This window comes from Danio rerio, chromosome 8, assembly GCF_052040795.2.
Source record: "Danio rerio strain M-AB ecotype USA chromosome 8, GRCz13ab, whole genome shotgun sequence".
NCBI lineage: Eukaryota > Metazoa > Chordata > Actinopteri > Cypriniformes > Danionidae > Danio > Danio rerio.
This window is the reverse complement of record NC_141028.1, coordinates 53218937-53225384: the sequence shown is the minus strand read 5'-3', so window position 1 is coordinate 53225384 and position 6448 is coordinate 53218937. Positions and strand designations below refer to the sequence as shown.

At 40.2% G+C, this 6448-nt stretch overlaps 1 long non-coding RNA gene across 2 annotated transcripts; it reads right to left on the bottom strand.

Moving 5' to 3' along the window:
* Positions 1-304: 304 nt before the first annotated feature.
* Positions 305-3443, bottom strand: LOC147842853 (uncharacterized). 2 transcript variants are annotated; one of them, XR_015498522.1, is made up of 3 exons: positions 2767-3443; positions 1937-2439; positions 305-1781 (listed from the first exon to the last, which is right to left on the bottom strand). It is a non-coding gene; the product is annotated as an uncharacterized LOC147842853 (long non-coding RNA). The 2 variants fall into 2 exon arrangements; XR_015498523.1 differs by having other exon boundaries at positions 313-1754.
* Positions 3444-6448: the final 3005 nt, after the last annotated feature.

The window sequence follows — 6448 nt, the reverse complement described above, 5'->3', positions numbered from 1 at the left end:
TCAACATAAATAAATTTAGCATTGCACAACAAGAATTGTGATTTAACTTTTCAACAATGAAAACAAGTTTTACAAACATATATTGTGCTACTGAATATTCAAAACTTAATGTTGTGAACTAGCAGTGTTATGCTGCGTTGAAACATCACTGTCACTGTAAACAACAGGCTAATAAAAATATAACAAACCAGCAATCTTCTTGCTGTGAGGTGGTCAAACTACCCACTGTGCCACCGTGACACCCAATTATTTTTATCATAATTATTATTAATATTATAATTATTATTATAATTAAATAAAAATTAACAGAAGGAGGTGTTCAAAACCTTCGTTCTCCGTGACACTAGGCTGAATAAATATCTTTGCAGATGAACAGGGCCGGCACGTCCATAGAGGCGACCTAGGCGGCCGCCTAGGGCGGCAGTATAGAGAGGGCGGCGTCCGCAACACCCCCCCTTACCACCCGCATCCTCAGTTATGTCCGCGACACCTCCATCAGCGCCCGCTTGTCCTCAGTTATATCCGCGCATAGGGTGGCAGAATAGAGGTCCGCGACACCCGCGTCCTCAGTTATATCCGCGCATAGGGCGGAAGAATAGAGGTCCGCGACACCGGCGCGTCCTCAGTTATATCCGCGCATAGGGCGGCAAAATAGAGGTCCGCGACACCGGCGCGTCCTCAGTTATATCCACGCATAGGGCGGCAGAATAGAGGTCCACTGGAAGATGGAGCTTTCACAACAACACCGTGGCGCCGCTTCAAGTGAGATTTCAGATTACTCGTACTGCCCGCGTATTTTACAGATGCGCGGCACACTTTTGCAAATTGCATCTGTCCTGTCATGTCGTCCATCCTTAAATCCATAATGTTGCCATACTTTAGATTTAAAACTCAGTGAGGAATAAAATGTTTGTTTTGCTTCTCGCGCTTTCTGAGGGCGCTCCACTAGCTTCATCCGCACACCTGATACACCGAGTTGTAGTGAAAGTGTACACATCCGCAAATCCGTTGCTAAGGCTTACTTTATGTAGGTCGATTAAATTATGCGCCAAAAACAGGTTGACAACACTTGTTAATAAATAAAAAATACATTCTATATTAAAAATATAAGCTGTATCTCGGAAAAACCGATGCATCTCGCAAAAACCGATGCATCTCGATTTGCATCCAAAATTTCATTCATCCTCTGCTGCTCAACCGATGCACTCGCATCGTGCACGCGCATGACCGCGTATCGATACATATCGATTAATCTTCCCATCCCTAGTGAGTACACATCATTTTGTGCTTGTGGAGGTGTGTAATTTAAAGGTGCTGTATGTACATTTTTTTACTCTTCTAAAGCATAAAAAAACATAAACAAAAAATAAAATAACATGCTTGCAGATAATAAGGAAAGTTAAAATATGTGCTTTATGTGCCGGAATGTCTGTCTTTGTTTTGGTTCTTTTAACCCGCCCAATGCCAGTTTAGCCGATTATATTTCAGCAGCCCTTGTTTTTGGGGAAAACTGTCATTTCATTCATTCAGTCATAAAGGCTCTCAAAGTGTGCATCTGCGACTGAAAGTAACAGCCCAGAAATGAGACGCAGATTTAGAGTTTCACATGAGGTTATTATTAATTAGTGAGTATTTTAAATATTACGAACGAAACGAACAAAATTTAAATACAGCCATTCAGAAGCACAGAGTAGTGCACTCACTACACTTCAGCGAAATGGTAAGGTTATGGTTTTTAGCTTGAAGGCGTAGGGCTAAGTCAGGGATTTCCAAACTCGGTCCTGGAGGGCCGGTGTACTGCAAAGTTTAGTTCCAACCCCAATCAGACACACCTGGGCCAGCTAATCAAGCTCTTACTAGACATTCTGGAAAGATCCTTGCAGGTGTGTTGAAGCAAGTTGGAGCTAAAATCTGCAAGACACCGGCCCTCCAGAACTGAGTTTGGACACCCTTGAGCTAAGCGGAAGGGGTAAATAGCCCTTTGAAAAAAGATGTTTCACGATCGCACTTGAAACCAAGGGGTGAGAAAATTTCCCAGAATACACCAGCTACAGCAGTATTGCTGAACCTGGAAGTAAGGAGATCCACAAATTAGTATTTTTTGTTATTATTATGAATTTTTACAACAAACAAACACGTTTTAATACATTCACCTACAGCAGTCGCCATCTTCTGATCTCATATGATGCATGAGATCACGATGACGTGTGCAGGTGCTGTAGTGCTGTCCCAATTCTCAAGTGTAAAAAGTCTTTCCCCTTAACTCTCGGTTGTAAGGGCCAAGGGGAAGGGGAAGAGGTAGGGGTACAAAAATAGAATTGGGATTGGGCCTAAACCTCTTTAACAATATTAAATGTACATGCTGCATGACTGATATGTGCTTGCTTCACAGTTCTGAAGTTCCATTTCAAACGGTTTAATTTATTTTCAAGATTAAAACTGTTTAAAACAGTGGTTCTCAAACTGTGGTACATGTACCACTAGTGGTACGCAGGCTTCCCACTAGAGTTACGCGGAGGAATGAAATATGTCATGTACATGCTACATATATTTAAAAATTTAGCAAAAATTATGTATATATTATGCCATAAATGACATATAGCCTATATTTCTAAGGTAATCTGCCACGTTTTTTAACTGTGCAGAGTTGTAGCTGCTTTACTGGGCATACTACGCTATTGTATTTCAATACCGCTCATTTTGGTGGTACTTGGAGAGACAATTTTTTTCTAAGGTGGTACTTGATGAAAAAAGTTTGAGAACCACTGGTTTAAAACATGACAAATTTACCTTTTAAATGACATTTTTAGACCCAAAAAAGGTATAGGTGTTTGTAATATCCTACATAATCTTAGATATTTCTATAACAAATGTCTTTTTATTTACATAAAGCACAAAAAAGTAAAAATAATTGAAAAATATTTGTAAAAAATCATGTCAGTTGTTAATTTTTAAAAAAATAATAACATGCAAGTATTTGTTTTATACAATTTATATTGCTACACAAATTTTCTTTGGAGTTAAATAACCAATATTAGCTCAGCTTTCAGCTGTTGTTGTTTTTTTTACGACGGGAGGATTTGATGTCAGAATAAATGCTGAGAATCGCTGATGTGACCCGTCTCTCTTTACTTTCTTGTAGAGGCTAAGGCTGCTCCTGAGCTGTGTTTTAAGGATGTTAACTCTAAAGGCGATCGCTTTGGAAACTGTGGCTACCATTCCAGTGGATTCAAGAAATGTGAAAGCAGGTACAGCAAGATACATGTCATTACAACTTAACTCAAACTTCACAACTAGGAAGTTCTGAATGTTGGCCTACATTCATAAGTACACGCACAAACATTTTTTCTGCCTGCAGGAACGCCATGTGTGGGAAACTACAGTGTGAGAATGTTTTTTCGTTGTCTGTCATTTTCGGCATTAAGCCAGCACGCATCGAGACCCCCATTGCGGGCACTACTTGCTGGGGTGTAGACTTCCGGTTGGGCTCTGACGTACCTGATCCCGGCATGGTCAACGAGGGCACTAAGTGTGGAGATAATAAGGTAAGAGAGAAAAGAAATATTCAACAGGTTACTAAACAAGGTTTCATCTTGAAGTGTGCTGATAGGAAATAAAGAAGTTTAACCACTTTCTTCTAAACTACCTGATAGAAGTCTTGTCGTCGATTTCAGTTGTAAGAGCAAAAAAATAATAACTTCTAGTTGATCATTTAGAAAAGTGGCAGAAAGGTTGATTTTTCAGATGAATCATCTGTTGAGCTGCATCCCAATCATCACAAATACTGCAGAAGACCTATTGGAACCCACATAGACCCAAGATTCTCACAGAAATCAGTCAAATCAAGGAAAAATCATGGTTTGGGGTTACATTCAGTATGGGGGTGTGCGAGAGATCTGCAGCAACATCAACAGCCTGAGGTATCAAGACATTTGTGCTGCCCATTACATATCTAACCACAGCAGAGGGCAAACTCTTCAGCAGGATCGCGCTCCTTCTCTTACTTCACCTTCTCATACTTGAGATTTTTTTCTCCATGAACTGAAAAGTGTACCATGATCTGCGATTGCCCTCAAACACAATATAAAAAGTTGTATCATAATCAAATTATTCTAAAAGGGTCTGCTTGTGTGCTGATCAGATCAGATTTTCACGTTATTTGAACATTTCATTTCACTCCTGCACTGTAATGACTAACTTTACTCTCACTTTTTGCTGTTTGAATTGCAGGTTTGTCTGAATTTTGAGTGCAGAAGTGCAGACGTGCTGAATTATGACTGCGACGTTGAGAAGAAATGCCATGGCCATGGGGTACATATGCACCAAACTGCCTACAAATCCATCCCATGATTCTATATAAATATCCTATGACTCTGTACAAAGTCAAGTTTCAAAAAATTACTTGGACTTTTATTTTTCATAATCTTACTTTCAAGTGGTTATGAGTATAACAATTTCTTTTCCAATTCTGGAAAAAATCCTTCAGAAACTCCTTTAAACATGGAAAAGAAACTCTATTGCACGTCGCATTGTGTGTTGTTAGGACACGATGTCAAATGGACAAATATTGGCTGATATCGCACATGTCGTTTTCAGCCCCACGTTGGGCGCCATTTGTCGTTTTTACCGACCTTCTCATATTTGTAATAGTTGCTGACCTTGTCGGCGCAATAGCTTAGTGGTTAGTGCGTCAACATATGGTGCAATCGCACGTCAGGGCGTCGCGAGTTTAAATCCCAGCTCGACGACATTTCCCTACTCTACCCCCTCTCTCTCTCCCACTTCGCTTCCTGTCTCAATACTGTCCTATCTAATAATAAAGGCAAAAAGGCCAAAAATAAATCTTAAAAAATAAAATAAAATAGTTGCTGACCTTTTCATCAATGATGCATTGGAAGTTTTTCGATACCAGAAAAATAGACTTAATTCTCCATAATAAAGCCGAGAAAGTGCAGAGCAGACCTCAGAGCATTCTGAAGTCTCTCCTGCACAATTCCTACAGTGTCGCAACTGTTTTGACACCAGAGCATATATGCAAAAGAACCAAGTGTCTACATACATTGTCATGATGGCATAATAACTTGAGAATATGTTACTCTCTCTAGCTTCTGACACATATAGCTTTATATGAATGTTTAACATATATAATCAGTGCTTTACATATTCAGTTATTTTACATTATCAGTCATTCTTCAGCATAGCCTTCTCCTATGGCTCGTTTCCACTGACTGGTACAGTATGGTACTGTTCGGGTCGGTACGGCTCACCTTTATCAAGCTTGCGTTTCTACTAGTAAGGGTACCCTTTTGGTGGGAGTGGTTTACGACATGGAGTTTCAGTCGACGTCATTCTCGCTGTAATAAATGTCAACAGTAAAACTGTACAGGTCGTTCACATCATATGAGAAGCACTTCTCACAAAACAGATGCTTTACACACATAAATACTTGTGTATAAATGTTTATTACTAACTTTACTATGAACAGGATTTGATTATACCTGCAGATCAATGACAGTGCGAAACAGCCTACTGTAACGTCTGCAATTATATAAAATAAATAAATAAATGCAACATAAATGAACACATACAGCCCCTTACAGTCTCTGATCTGTTACCAACTACAGAAAAACTACAAACAGCATACATTTAGTGCTTATTTAGGTTCAAAAACAACACAACATATAGCCCACAGTCAGAGCAGATCTCTCATCTGTGTCTGTAATATTCAGCAGCACATGTAGCCTCTGTTACCGTACGTTCACACCGAAAGCGGCGAGAGCGTCAAAGTAGCCGGAAGTCATTCATTTTCAATGAGAGCGGGTGGCGATAAGTGGCGAGGAGCAGCGCAGCGCGTCTTCTCTGGCGTGGGCGTCGAGGAGAGTTGAAATCAAGTCAACTTTATGGTAATGAGCTATGACGCGGTTCGGCGGCAAGCAATCAGAATGAAGACGTCCACCGCTTGACAGGAGTTCAGAGAACACAGAACTGTGAACTTTGGTTCCAACCACAGTTGTTTCCAAGGGTTTGATGATTGCGGTCGCCGGTTTACAATGTTTTCTCACAGGAAAATGCATTAAATAAGTTACTGGCGAGTTAGTGATGTTCATTAAAGTTATATAAATTTATCTCAAAAAAGCGGGAAACTCACGCGACGTGACAATACAAAACATTATAGCTGCTTCAGGATATTTCAGACATATGGACACATAATGGATAAATAAAGCAAAGCCACACCACACGCAACTTGATCTTCCATTGTTGTATGAATTTGATAAGAAGTGCGCAACATTTTCACTCTAAAAACATGTTTTATGCAGGAATGTAACTGATATGCTGCAACGGCTCCTTTAAATACGAGATCAATGTAGCGAGTTTTGACGCTCTCGCCGCCGGAGCTGAACGCAGACAGCATTGTCGCCAGGGCGGCCAGAGCGACCTTGGACGCTCT